Below are 15,926 nucleotides of genomic sequence, written 5' to 3'. Positions count from 1 at the left end.
CCCCCCCCCCCCGCCACACATGGCGCCCTTGGACTAAAGAAGTACAAAATTTAACTAAATTTTGAGCATCAACGTCCCCCTGTCGACCTTCAAAGATGAAGTCACATCATGCAAACTCTCTAGAATGGGTCTGTATCTCCTTTATGATAGAACTATATCTCCCTTTTGTCCGCTTCTTAATTTCTTCCATCACTGTCTTGCAATCACAAGCAACGACAATTTGATCTAAATATAGGTCCTATGCTGGGGCAAGAGCTTCACGGCATGCCAACGCTTCTGTAGAATCGAATGTATGTCTAGAGGGGGGGGGGGGTTGATTAGACTACCTGACCAAATAAAAACTAAACCTTTTCTCAATTTTAGTTCTTGGCAGATTTTAGCAACTTAGCACAAGTCAAGCAATCTTAACACAATTAAAGCAAGCATGCAAAGAGTATATGAGCAGCGGAAAGTAAAGCATGAACTTGCAAGAAAGGAAATGGGAGGAGTTTGCATGGAGCAAACGCAATGTTGACACGGAGATTTTTGGCGTGGTTCCGATAGGTGGTGCTATCGTACATCCACGTTGATGGAGACTTCAACCCACGAAGGGTAACGGTTGCGCGAGTCCATGGAGGGCTCCACCCACGAAGGGTCCACGAAGAAGCAACCTTGTCTATCCCACAATGGCCATCGCCCATGAAGGACTTGCCTCACTAGGGTAGATCTTCACGAAGCAGGCGTTCTCCTTGCCCTTACAAACTCCTTGGTTCAACTCCACAATCTTGACGGAGGCTCCCAAGTGACACCTAACCAATCTAGGAGACACCACTCTCCAAAAGGTAATAGATGGTGTGTTGATGATGAACTCCTTGCTCTTGTGCTTCAAATGATAGTCTCCCCAACACTCAACTCTCTCTCATAGATTTGGCTATGGTGGAAAGATGATTTGAGTGGAAAGCAACTTGGGGAAGGCTAGAGATCAATATTCTTGTGGTTGGATTAGAATATCTTGGTCTCAACACATGAGTAGGTGGTTCTCTCTCAAAAAATGAATGCTGGAAGTGTAGGCACGTTCTGATGGCTCTCTCCACGAATGAAGAATGGGTGGAGGCGTATATATAGCCTCCACACAAAATCTAACCGTTATACACAGATTCCCAAACTCGGTGGGACCGAATGGTAAAATAAGGTCAGACCGATTCAGGTCAAATATGAATGTTAGGCTTTTTGGTGGGACTGACACAGTCATCTCGGTGGGACCGATATGTTAGGGTTAGGGCATAACGTAATCTCGGTGTGACCGATTACATAAACTCGTTGGACCGATTTCAGTAATAGGCACATAGAGAGTTGGTCAGGCAAACTCGGTGGGACCAATCCGTTCACTTCGGTGGGACCGAAGTGTTACAAAAGGGAAACAGTGAGTTTGCATTGCAGACTCGGTGGGACCGATTCGCTCATCTCGGTTGGACCGAAATGTCACAAAAAGGAAACAAGGAGTTTGCAATCCCATCTCGGTGAGACCGAGATCCCTATCGGTGAGACCGAAGTGACTAGGGTTTGTGGCAGTGGCTATGTCAAATGAAACTCGGTGGCGCAGGATAGATCAAATCGGTGGGGCTGAATTTGACTTTTAGGTTTAGGACATATGTAGAAATGAGAAAGTGGTTGAGGGTTTTGGAGCATGTCACTAAGCATTTTGAGCAAGTAAGCCATTAAGCAACACCTCATCCCCTTTTAATAGTATTGACTTTCCTATGGACTCAATGTGATCTTGGATCACTTAAATGAAAAATGTAATGTGTCCTTAGCATTTTGAGGGGTCCACATCTCTAGTCCATGCCATGCCAATCATTGAACTTTTTGAAATGATCATCTTGAAGGAGCATTAGTTCAGTGAACTATATGTTGTTAAGAATTACTAAAACCACCCAGGGATTAGTTGCACTTTCAACCTCCCCCTTTTTGGTAATTGATGACAACATATAGATCAAAGCTTCGACAAATGATAATAAGAATGAAATACATCGTCGCTTTGAGAAGTATGTGATAAGTAAGAGCTACCCCTAAATTTGTGCATTATTTAAAGTTTGCTTTTGAATGCAAATGCACAAATAAATAGGATCATGGGTTACTCTTCCATGTCACATACATCTTGGTGGAGCGCTTAATATGATAGAAAATAAGAACAAGCACTCATCACCAAGGCAAAGTGAATGATCATACAAGAGATAGATAATGTCACCATTCAAGCACATGCATTAAGCATAATATGATCAAGCACATGATCATATAAAGTATCTCACACACACAGACATAAAGTATCTCACACAAGCAAACAAAGCAAATGAGTAGCAAAAAGAAGCAAATCTCTTTATCTCCGAAGCCTATGTTCTATACACTTTCTCCCCCTTTGGCAACAAGTTACCAAAAAGCTCGAAAATGCATAGTGCTATGCGTCTCTCTAGGCTTGATCTTCAGGAGGAGGTGTTGAGATGACTCCAAGGACAAAAGCATCAGTGGAAGATGTTGGAGCTGGTGGATTTGCCACTTGAGGGGAAACTGGAGCTGTGGGAGCTGTGGCTGCAGGTGCTGAAGCTGTTGCTCTTGTATCTGGCACTGGCACTGCTGCAGACCTCTGTCCTCTAGGCACTTTGTGGAACACCTGTGTAGTTGCTTTCCCTTCCTCTCCTCTGCTTCTTCCTAGAGCTCTTCAACTGCTGTCTGAATTTCAGTCACCTTCAAGTCAAGATCATAGAATTTGGTTTCAATGATCCTCTCCAAGCTCTCCTGGTTCCGAGTCAGGGTGGCCAATCCTTTCTCAATTCTCAAGGTTGCTTGAATCAGATATCCAAGCTGGTCTTGCTTTGACTTGAGGAATACTTTTGAAGCTTCTACAGCACTGGGCATCTTTGTTGCTTTCTCTGCTTTGGCTTTCTGTCTCTTTTCTTGAGCCTCTAGGGATGTTGGATCCTCAGCTTGTCATGACAATAGTGTTGTCCTCAAAGTCTGACTGCAAAGGCAGATGCTCTTTGTCCAACAAGTACACTCCCTTGGGAATCTTGGAATTGATTAGCAACTGTATGTGTAGAGCATACCCACATGACCTCTTCTGGTCAGCAACTATCCTCTTGATTGTCTCAACAATCAGGCTCATGACTTTGAACTTCTGTGAAAAATCAAACATCTGAAGCAGATTGATGGAATGGCCTCTGATCATCCCGTGATCTCCTGATTTGGGCACAAGGTGTGCCTCAATATTGTGTTCATAGTGGCCAGACCAGAAATCAAGTAGTACACTAACCCTAGCTTGTGAGTCTCCAAAGCTTTGTCAGGTATTTCCTTGTACATGTTTGCCATAGAGTTGTGGTCTTTCTTCTTTTCAGCATAGACATCGATGTCTTTCTCATGATCCTTGAGTGCTTTGATGAGTTTTGCCCACTCATCCACTGTTGACTGGTATCTTGTTCCCTCAGTCATCCACACTATCTTACCATCTGGATAGAAATGAGTTGTTGAGTAGAATTGCATAATGAGCTCATCATTCCACTTGGTCCACTTCTGACCCACAAACTTGTCAACACCATTGAGCTTGAAGCTCTCATGCACTCCTGGGAAATGGTCTTCATTAGCATCAATATACTTCCAATCAACTCACTTCATGTCACTGACAATGTGTTTATTGTCAAGCAGAACTATTTCATAGAAATCTTGTTGTTCTTTGGTGTGGAATATGTAGTCCACAACAGTCCTTCTCCTCACTGCATATGGATCAGCTTGTCTCCATAGTCTGAGACCTGCATCTTTCCTTTCCTTCATATTCTCAGCCATTGGATGATTGTCATCTTGGTCTGGAATCTTTGGTTTGAGCTTCCTAAGCACTTGGGCTTCAACATCTTCTTCCTCAACTTCAGGCACTGGGGCCTTGTTCTTTTCTGCAGCTGGTATGTTCCTGGTGCTTCTCTTTGGATTTGTCTTGGAGGCTTGGGCTGGAGCTTTGGGGGCTATCTTGGGCTTTGAAGGAGCTGCCCCAGACTTGATGGCATCCCCCATCAGCTTCTGTGACTTAGCAGGAGGTGCTTGTGCATCAACCTCTTCTTCCTCTTCCTCCTCACTAGCAGAGTCTCTCCTCATAGATGGATTTCCAAGCACTCTAGCAGTGGTTTTCTTGGCCCTCTTCTTGCCTTCTTCACCTGTTCTTTGCTCAAGTGTGAATGTCATGGTCTCTGATACGTCTCCAACGTATCTACTTTTCCAAACACTTTTGCCCTTGTTTTGGACTCTAACTTGCATGATTTGAATGAAACTAACCTGGACTGACGCTGTTTTCAGTAGAACTACCATGATGTTGTTTTATGTCATGCAGGTTCTTTTCCATAAGCACGTATGACTATTTACGAAATACATGCCTACATTACATTGATGAACTAGAGCTAATTCTATATCACCCTATATTATAGCTATTGCATAAGGAATCGCATCCGACATAATTATCCATCACTGATCCATTGCCTATGAGCTTTTCACATATTGTTCTTTGCTTATTTACTTTTCCGTTGCTACTGTTACAACTACTACAAAAACCTCAAAACTATTATCTTTACTTTTGCCACTGTTACCTTTATTATCATACCACTTTTGCTACTAAACACTTTGCTACAGATACTAAGTTATACAGGTGTGGTTGAATTGACAACTCAACTGCTAATGCTCAAGAATATTCTTTGGCTCCCCTTGTGTCGAATCAATAAATTTGGGTTGAATACTTTACCCTCGAAAGCTGTTGCGATCCCCTACACTTGTGGGTTATCAAGACTAATTTCTGGCGCCGTTGCCAGGGAGCATAGCTCTATTTTCTGAGTCACTTGGGATTTATATCTGTTGATCACTATGAAGAACTTGAAAGACGACAGAACTACTATTTTGCCCTCAACTACGAGGGGAGGTAAGGAACTGCCATCTAGCTCTGCACTAGATTCTCCTTCCGTTATTAGTAAGCTTGCGACACCTAAACCTGCTACTGCTATGAATTCTGATATGTCGCATGTTATTGATGATGCCACTTCTGCTATGCATGATGAAACTACTTCTGTGCGTGATACTACTTTGCCATTAGGTGAATTTCTTGATGAACAACTTGCTAGAGTTAGGGGGAATGAAAATATTGAAGATGCTATTATTGATGACAGTGATGATGAAGGTTCTCCCAATGATTATGAATTACCTGTTGTTCCTAAGGGTTATGTTATGAATGAAGAAGCTGCTAGGGAAATCTTTGCTTGCAATGATAGATATGATCTTAAGAAATTATTAGCTAAATGGAAGCAACAGTCTCTTAATGCTAGAATGAAACCCGACCCTGCTTTTGCTACTTCACCTATTTGTGTTACTGATAAGGATTATGTATTCTCTCTTGATCCTGAAATTATTACTTTAGTTGAATCTGATCCTTTTTATGGCCTTGAATCTGAAACTGTTGTGGCACATCTTACCAAGTTGAATGATATAGCCACCCTGTTTACTAATGATGAGAAGTCTCGCTATTTTTATATCCTTAAGATATTTCCGTTCTCATTAAAGGCTGATGCTAAGACTTGGTATAATTCTCTTGCTCCTGGTTGTGTGCGTAGTCCCCAGGATATGATTTATTACTTCTCTGCTAAATATTTCCCTGCTCATAAGAAACAAGCTGCCTTGCGGGAAATATATAACTTTGTGCAAATCAAAGAAGAGAGTCTCCCACAAGCTCGGGGGAGGCTTCTCCGGTTACTTAATGCTTTGCCTGATCATCCTCTTAAGAAAAATGAAATACTTGATATCTTTTATAATGGACTAACCGATGCTTCCAAGGACTACTTGGATAGTTGTGCTGGTTGTGTTTTCAGGGAAAGAACAGTCGACGAAGCTGAAATATTATTGAATAATATGTTGACTAATGAAAATAATTGAACTCTTCCTGAGCCAATTCCTGAGGCAATTCCTGAACCAATTGAGCCAACTCCTGAGACTATTCCTAAACCCACTCCGAAGAAGAGAGGTGTTTTATTTCTCAGTCCTGAAGATATGCAAGAGGCAAAGAAATCAATGAAAGAAAAAGGTATAAAAGCTGAAGATGTTAAGAATTTACCTCTTATTGAATAAATACATGGTCTTAATATACCGCCTGAAGAACCACATTGTCTTGATAACCCGACACATGTAGTAAAGGTAAATTCTCTCTATAGATATGATAAAGTTGAAACCCCCTCTACTAAATTTCAGAGCCCATGCTTTGATGAATTTGATGACTTTATGGCTAGACAAGAAAGTTTTAATGCCTATGTTGGTATAGAGTTAAAGAATAATGCTTTCAAGATAGGACGCGTAAGCGATAATATGGCTAGAGTTAAAGGTGAACTTAAACTCATTAGCAAATATGCTTCTATGGTTGCTACTCAATCTGAGCAAGTACTTAAAGCTCAAAATGATTTGCTTGATGAATTAAATAATAAAAATGACTTTGCTGTTAGAGTGGCTACTAGAACTAGTAGAATGTCTCAGGAACCTTTGTATCCTGAAGGCCACCCTAAGAGAATCGAGCAAGATTCTCAGAGAAATAATTTAGAGGCACCTAGTTCTTCTAAAAAGAAGAAAAAGAAAAATGATAGAACTTTGCATGCTTCTAGTGAACCTACTATAGACACACCTGAGAATCCCAATGATATTTCTATTTCTGATGCTGAAACACAATCAGGTGATGAACATGAACCTAGTGATAATGTTAATGATAATGTTCATGTTGATGCTCAACCTAGCAAAAATAATGATGTAGAGATTGAACCTGCTGTTGATCTTGATAACCCACAATCAAAGAATCAACGTTATGATAAGAAAGATTTTGTTGCTAGGAAGCACGGTAAAGAAAGAGAACCATGGGTTCAGAAACCCATACCCTTTCCTCCTAAGCCATCCAAGTCAAAGGATGATGAGGATTTTGAGCGCTTTGCTGAAATGATTAGACCTATTTTCTTACGTATGCGCTTAACTGATATGTTGAAAGTAGATCCTTATGCTAAGTATATGAAGGATATCATTACAAACAAAAGAAAGATACCGGAAGCTGAAATTTCGACCATGCTTGCTAATTACACTTTTAAGGGTGGAATACCAAAGAAACTTGGAGATCCGGTGTGCCAACTATATGATGCTCCATTAAAAGAAATTATGTTAGAACTGCTTTATGTGATCTTGGAGCCGGTGTTAGTGTATGCCTCTCTCTTTATATCGTAGACTTGAATTGAATAAGTTGACACCTACTGAAATATCTTTGCAAATGGCTGATAAATCAACTGCTATACCTGTCGGTATTTGTGAGGATGTGCCTGTTGTGGTTGCAAATGTCACTATCTTAACAGACTTTGTTATTCTTGATATTCCCGAGAACGATAGTATGTCTATTATCCTTGATAGACCTTTTCTTAATACTGCAGGGGCTGTTATTGATTGCAACAAAGGCAATGTCACTTTTCATGTTAATGGTAATGAGCATACGGTACACTTTCTGAGGAAACAATCTCAAGTTCATAGAATCAATTCTATTGGAAAAGTTCCAACTATTATTATTGGAGGTTTTGAATTTCCTCTCCCTACTGTCAAGAAAAAGTATGATATTCTTATTGTTGGGGATTTTCATATCCTCGTCGATGTAACTTAGTGTTATTCGAAATTTCTCCGGTTCCGTGTTATTTGGAATGAGTTTGTTAACAAGACTTGATCAACCTTGTTAGTGGATTCATTTTGATGATCATGAGATGGATGAAACTAGAAGGCACAACCTTCTGTACCCTCTTTTTACTTTCTGTTATTTAGAATAGATAAAGCAAAAATAGTATTATCCATCTGTTTTCTGAATTATCCGTGCATTAAAAAAATATCCCGAAAATAAAAGTGCTCCAAATGCCCTGCAAATTTAGTATGATTTTTTATGGAATATTTGAGGATTTTAGGCACTGAAAACACTGCAGGAGGGGCAAGCACCAGGCCACGAGAGTGGAGGGCGCGCCCCCTATATCGTGGGCCCCTGGTGGCCCCCCTCCACTTATGCCAGCACCCACACACTTCATCTTCTACCCAAAAAATTCCCATCTAGCTCAAGCACGAGTTCTAGCTCGTTTTGCTACAATTTTCGATCTCCTTTCTCAAAGCTCCATTCACAAAACTGCTTTGGGAGATTGTTGCTTGGTATGTGAATCCTCCATTGGTCCAATTAGTTTTTGTTCTAGTGCTTTGTTCATTGCAAATTTTTGCTGCATAGGTGACCATGTTCTTGAGCTTGCATGTTGAATTTTTGAGGTCCCAAGCAATTCTAATGCATGATATAGGCTCTAGGCACTTGTAGGAGTAGTTGCTATCAATCTTGTTTAGTTTTATTCACTTTTATTTGGAAGTTACTAAAAATTTTAGAATTATTTCAGAAAAAGAATTATGTTTAGAAGAATGTACCAAGGTGGTTCCTCGGTAAAGAAAGGGCCAAGGATTGCTATACGTGAGCAAGATGTTGAATTGCTGAGGGACGCGGATGTACGAGCTTGTGAGTGGCCATCCGATGATTTTATGGTCGAAGCAGGCTTCAAGGAGGAATTTGACGCGTATGTGCGTAATGCCGAGCTGGAGGACTTCTTACAAGATAATTGTCCGCAGTACTATCAATTGACTGATTCTTTTGTGCGGAGGTTCAAATATAACTGTGCGCGTAATTTTCCTAGTGTCATATTTGATATTTATGATACATCTTATACCATGGATTGAGAGGATTTTACAACTGCTTGTAAACTTTCGCAGTGGGGTAATATTAATGATCCTCACAAATATGAATTTAGAGATTTCTTGCTAGTATTACTATGGGAGAATCTAGGGACATAGCACAAGCTACCATAGGGAGCATTCATTTTCCTGCTATACATTATTTTGCTCTCTTCATTGGTAGATGCATTAACGGTAAAGATGAGGCATGTCACATGTGGGTCCCTGATCTGTGTGTCCTCAAGAGTGCTGTGTTAGGTTATAAAGGTTATAACTTGGGGGCAATAGTTGCACGTAGGTTACAGAATAATAGTAAAGGGGAAATTTATTTGGAGGAATTTATGCAACCCGTGTGGCTAATTATCTTAATATAGCTCCACGGGAGGGAGATATGATAATACCTCCTGTTTATTTGGATTCTGAAGCTATGGTCCATCATCAATTTCTTGAGAGGAATGAACAATTCCTCCAATATCGACTAATCTATGACAGACGCAACGTCGTCCATGTTACTCTTCATGCTCCCTACCTTTTTGATTATCAGGCAAAATGAAGATATGTTGTCACCAGGGAGGAAGTAGCTGAACACGAGAGGAGAGCGGAGGAAGCTCGCCAACACGCCGCAGCTCAAGAGGCGGTTGCCGCTGCATCTCAGTACGACCCCAGTTTCACTTATGGATATCAGCCAACCGGTCCTTGGTACTAGACCAACTTAGGCCAAAAGCCTAAGCTTGTGGGAGTACGTATTTCTCACCGACTTTACATTCATGTTCACACACTAGTCGTCGGTGCTCATACTCTTTCACTGTATTATCCATGCTAGTTTAAATTTCTTTTTCTAGTTTTCTTATTGTGTATTTGATAAACCTTTAGAAAAAACCAAAAAAAATTAGTTAGTTTAATTTCCATGCTTGTAGTAGAATTAAAATGAAAACCCAAAAAGATTTCTTGTTCTTCTTCTTACTTGTTGGGAGCTTTCTCGTGTAAATAGTTTTATTTTCTTTTCTTTCCTTTGGGGGTCGAGAAGACCATATTGAAAATGCTTAGTGGCTCTCATATGCATGCTTGTTTATTTAACTTAGAGCCCATATTACCTGTCTTTTCTCTTGAGTTGAATGCTTGCAGATTCCAGCTTAGTCCAATGCACGTGCATTCTTATTATTATACACATCGTTCGGTCGTGCAAGTGAAAGGCAATAATGACGATATATGATGGACTTATTGGGAAGAGAAAAGCTGGTATGAACTCGACCTCTCTTGTTTTTGTAAATATGATGAGTTCATCGTTTCTGATTCAGCTTATTATGAAGTAAACATATTTGCAATGACATTTAGAGATTATAGTTGCTTGTGCCATGCTTGATTAGCTATGAGTTATAATGGTTTACCTTGCATGCCAACATGCTATTAGAATGATTATGATGTGGTATGATGGGATGGTATCCTCCTTTGAGTGTATTGAGTGACTCGACTTGGCACATGTTCACGCATGTAGTTGAATCAAATCAACATAGCCTTCATGATATTTATGTTCATGGTGGATTATATCCTACTCATGCTTGTATTCGGTGTGAATTAATTTTAATGCATGTTTACGACTGTTGTCGCTCTCTCAGTTGGTCGCTTCCCAGTCTTTTGCTAGCCTTCATCTGTACTAAGCGGGAATACTGCTTGTGCATCCAAACTCCATAAACCCCAAAGTTGTTCCATACGAGTCCACTATACCTTCCTATATGCGGTATTTACCTGCCGTTCCAAGTAAATTTGTATGTGCCAAACTCTAAACCTTCAAATGAAATTCTGTTTTGTATGCTCGAGTAGCTCATGTTACAACTAGGGCTGCCTATATCTTCCATGCTAGGTGGGTTATTCTCAAGAGGAGTGGACTCCGCTCCTCATTCATGAGAAAGGGCCGGTAACCGGGATGCCCAGTCCCATGATCCAAAAAGATCAAAGCAAATCAAAATAATTAAAAAAAACTTCCCTAGGGCTGTTGTTAGTTGGAGGCACTCGTTGTTTCGAGCAAGCCATGGATTGATGCTTATTGGTGGTTGGGGGGTTATAAACCTTTACCATTTTGTTTGGGAACTGCCTATAATGCATGTAGTATGGAAGATACAACCATCTCATAGTTGTTGCATTGACATCAAAAGTATGCCGCTCAAAATGTTATTCAATCTCTATTTTAAAATCGAGCTCTGGCACCTCTACAAATCCCTGCTTCCCTCTGCGAAGGGCCTATCTATTTACTTTTATGTTGAGTCATCACCCTTCTTATTAAAGAGCACCTGCTGGAGAGCACACTGTCATTTGCATTCATTACTATTAGTTTATATTGGGTATGACTTGACTGGATCTCTTTTACCATGAATTACAATGTTTAGTCAGTCCTTGATCTTTAAAGGTGCTGTGCATTTATGTTTTGCGGTCTCAGAAAGGGCTAGCGCGATACCATTTTGTTATATCATGTTATGATTATTTTGAGAAAGTGTTGTCATCCGAGTTTTATTATTATGGCTTGCTAGCTGATTATGCTATTGATATGAGTAATTGTGACACCTAAGTGTTATTGCGAGTATGGTTAGTTCATAATATTTGCTGAAACCTGAATGATGGCTTTTCATGTTACAACAACAGGAGCAAACAGAGTTTGTAAAAGTTTTTCTTTATCACTTTTAGTTTATCAACTGAATTGCTTGAGGACAAGCAAAGGTTTAAGCTTGGGGGAGTTGATACGTCTCCAACGTATCTACTTTTCCAAACACTTTTGCCCTTGTTTTGGACTCTAACTTGCATAATTTGAATGAAACTAACCCAGAATGACGCTGTTTTCAGCAGAACTACCATGATGTTGTTTTATGTGTAGAAAAGAAAAGTTCTCGGAATGTCCTGAAAATCCACGGAGGCACTTTTTGGAATTAATAAGATTTCTGGGCGAAAGAAATACACCAGGGGGCCCACGGTCTGTCCACGAGACAGGGAGGCGCGCCCCCCTATCTCGTGGGCCCCATGTGTAGGGGAACGTAGCAGAAATTCAAAATTTTCTACGCATCACCAAGATCAATCTATGGAGTAATCTAGCAACGAGGGAAAGGGGAGTGCATCTACATACCCTTGTAGATCGCTAAGCGGAAGCGTTCAAGTGAACGGGGTTGATGGAGTCGTACTCGTCGTGATCCAAATCACCGATGATCCTAGTGCCGAATGGACGGCACCTCCACGTTCAACACACATGCAGCCTGGTGACGTCTCCCATGCCTTGATCCAGCAAGGAGAGAGGGAGAGGTTGGGGAAGACTCCGTCCAGCAGCAGCACAACAGCATGGTGGTGATGGAGGAGCGTGGTATTCCAGCAGGGCTTTGCCAAGCACCGCGAGAGATGAGGAGGGAGAGAGGTAGGGTTGCGCCAGGGAGAGGAGAAACTCATGTGTTTGCAGCCCCCAATACCTCAAGTATATATAGGGGAAGGGGAGGGGCTGCTCCCCCATCTAGGGTTCCCTCCCTAGGGGTGGCGGCAGCCCCAAAACCCATCTAGGGTGCGGCCAAGGGGGGGAGAGGGGGAAACTTGCCCCCCAAGCAAGGTGGAGGCGCCCCCTCCCCAAACCCTAGGCGCCTTGGGCCCTGGTGGGGGGGCACCATCCCACCTGGGGCTGGTCCCCTCCCACACTTGGCCCATGCAGCCCTTTGGGGCCGGTGGCCCCACCTGATGGACCCTCGGGACCCTCCCGGTGGTCCCGGTACATTACCGATAGCACCCGAAACTTTTCCGGTGACCAAAACAGGACTTCCCATATATAAATCTTTACCTCGGGACCATTCCGGAACTCCTCGTGACATCCGAGATCTCATCCGGGACTCCGAATAACATTCGGTAACCACGTACTTTTATTCCCTATAACCCTAGTGTCATCGAACCTTAAGTGTGTAGACCCTACGGGTTCGGGACACACGTAGACATGACCGAGACAACTCTCCGGCCAATAACCAACAGCGGGATCTGGATACCCATGTTGGCTCCCACATGTTCCACGATGATCTCATCGGATGAACCACGATGTCGAGGATTCAATCAATCCCGTATACAATTCCCTTTGTCTAGCGGTATAGTACTTGCCCGAGATTCGATCGTCGGTATCCCGATACCTTGTTCAATCTCGTTACCAGCAAGTCTCTTTACTCGTTCCGTAACACATCATTCCGTGATCAACCCCTTGGTCACATTGTGCACATTTTGATGATGTCCTATCGAGTGGGCCCAAAGATACCTCTCCGTCACACGGAGTGACAAATCCCAGTCTCGATTCGTGCCAACCCAACAGACACTTTCGGAGATACCCGTAGTGCACCTTTATAGCCACCCAGTTATGTTGTGATGTTTGGTACACCCAAAGTATTCCTACGGTATCCGGGAGTTGCACAATCTCATGGTTTAAGGAAATGATACTTGACATTAGAAAAGCTATAGCATACGAACTACACGATCTTTGTGCTAGACTTAGGATTGGGTCATGTCCATCACATCATTCTCCTAATGATGTGATCCCGTTATCAACGACATCCAATGTCCATGGTTAGGAAACCGTAACCATCTATTGATGAACGAGCTAGTCAACTAGAGGCTTACTAGGGACATAGTGTTGTCTATGTATCCACACATGTATCTGAGTTTCCTATCAATATAATTATAGCATGGATAATAAATGATTATCATGAACAAGGAAATATAGTAATAATAACTAATTTATTATTGCCTCTAGGGCATATTTCCAACAGTCTCCCACTTGCACTAGAGTCAATAATCTAGTTCACATCGCCATGTGATTAACACTCATAGGTCACATCGCCATGTGACCAACATCCAAAGAGTTTACTAGTGTCACTAAACTAGTTCACATCATCATGTGATTAAGACCCAATGAGTTCTGGGGTTTGATCATGTTTTGCTTGTGAGAGAGGTTTTAGTCAACGGGTCTGCAACATTCAGATCCGTATGTACTTCGCAAATCTCTAGGTCATATTGTAAATGCTGCTTCCACGCTCCACTATACGTATCCGGTTTGCTACTCAGAGTCATTCGGATAGGTGTTAAAGCTTGCATCGACGTAACCCTCTACGCCGAACTCTTTATCACCTCCATAATCGAGAAACATGTCCTTATTTTCTCCAAGGACAATTTTGACCGCTATCTGGTGATCCACTCCTTGATCACCATTGTACCCTCTTGCCAGACATGTGGCAAGGCACACATCAGGTGCGATACACAGCATATCATACTATGGAGCCTACGTCTAAGCATAGGGCACGACCTTCGTCCTTTCTCTCTATTCTGCCGTGGTCGAGCTCTAAGTCTTAACTTCATACCTTACAACTCAGGCAAGAACGCCTTCTTTGACTGATCCATCTTGAACACCTTCAAGATGATGTCAAGGTATGTGCATATTTGAAAGTACCATTAAGCATTTTTGATCTATCCTCATAGATCTTGATGCTCAATGTTCAAGCAACTTAATCCAGGTTTTCTATTGAAAAACACTTTTCAAACAACCCTATATGCTTTCCAGAAACTCTACAACATTTCTGATCAACAATATGTTAGCAACATATACTCATCAGAAATTCTATAGTGCTCCCACGCACTTCTTTGGAAATACAAGTTTCTCATAAACTTTGTACAAACCCAAAATCTTTGATCATTCCATCAAAGCGCATATTCTGACTCCAAGATGCTTGCTCTAGTCCATGGAAGGATCGGTGGAGCTAGCATACCTTTTAGCATCCTTAGGATCGACAAAACCTTTCTGATTGTATCACATACAACCTTTCCTTACGAAAACTGGTAAGGAAACTCATTTTGACATCCATCTGCCAGATTTCATAAATGCAGCTAATGCTAACATGATTCCGACGGACTTAAGCATCGCTATGGATGAGAAAATCTCATCGTAGTCAACTCCTTGAACTTGTGAAAAACTCTTTGCCACAAGTCGAGCTTCATAGACGGTGACATTACCGTCCACGTCCGTATTCTTCTTAAAGACCCATTTATCTCAATGGCTTGCCGATCATCGGGAAAGTCCACCAAAGTCCATGCTTTGTTCTGATACATGGATCCTATCTCGGATTTCATGGCTTCTAACCATTTGTCGGAATATGGGCCCACCATCGCTTCTCCATAGCTCGTAGGTTCATTGTTGTCTAGCAACATGACCTTCAAGACAGGATTACTGTACCACTCTGAAGTAGTACGCATCCTTGTCATACTACGAGGTATGGTAGTGACTTGATCCGAAACTTCATGATCACTATCATAAGCTTCTACTTCAATTGGTGTGGGCGCCACATGAACAACTTCCTGTGCCCTGCTACACACTAGTTGAAGTGACGGTTGAATAACCTCATCAAGTCTCCACCATGCTCCCACTCAACTTTCCGAGACAGACTTTTCCTCGAGAAAGGACCCGATTCAAGAAACAATCCTTATTGCTTTCGGATCTGAATTAGGAGGTATACCCAACTGTTTTGGGTGTCCTATGAAGATGCATTTTATCCGCTTTGGGTTCGAGCTTATCAACCTGAAACTTTTTCACATAAGCGTCGCAGCCCCAAACTTTTAAGAAACGACAACTTAGGTTTCTCCAAACCATAGTTCAAATGGTGTCGTATCAACGGAATTACGTGGTGCCCTATTAAAGTGAGTGCAGTTGTCTCTAATGCCTAACCCATGAACGATAGTGATAATTCGATAAGAGACATCATGGTACGCACCATATCCAATAGGGTGCAACTATGATGTTCGGACACACCATCACACTATGGTGTTCCAGGCGGTATTAATTGTGAAACAATTTCCACAATGTCTTAATTGCGTGCCAAAGCTCGTAACTCAGATACTCATCTCTATGATCATATCATAGACATTTTATCCTCTTGTCACGATGATCTTCAACTTCACTCTGAAATCACTTGAACCATTCAATAATTCAGACTTGTGTTTCATCAAGTAAATATACTCACTATCTACTCAAATAATCCATGAAGTAAGAACATAACGATATCCACTGCGTGCCTCAGCACTCATTGGACTACACACATCAAAATGTATTACTCCTAACAAGTTTCTTTCTTGTTCCATTTTACTGAAAATAAGGCTTTCAGTCATCTTGC

The sequence above is a fragment of the Triticum dicoccoides genome, chromosome 2B, assembly GCF_002162155.2.
Source record: "Triticum dicoccoides isolate Atlit2015 ecotype Zavitan chromosome 2B, WEW_v2.0, whole genome shotgun sequence".
In the NCBI taxonomy this organism is placed as follows: Eukaryota; Viridiplantae; Streptophyta; class Magnoliopsida; order Poales; family Poaceae; genus Triticum; species Triticum dicoccoides.
The sequence above is the reverse complement of the archived record's forward strand: the minus strand, read 5'-3'. Positions refer to the sequence as shown.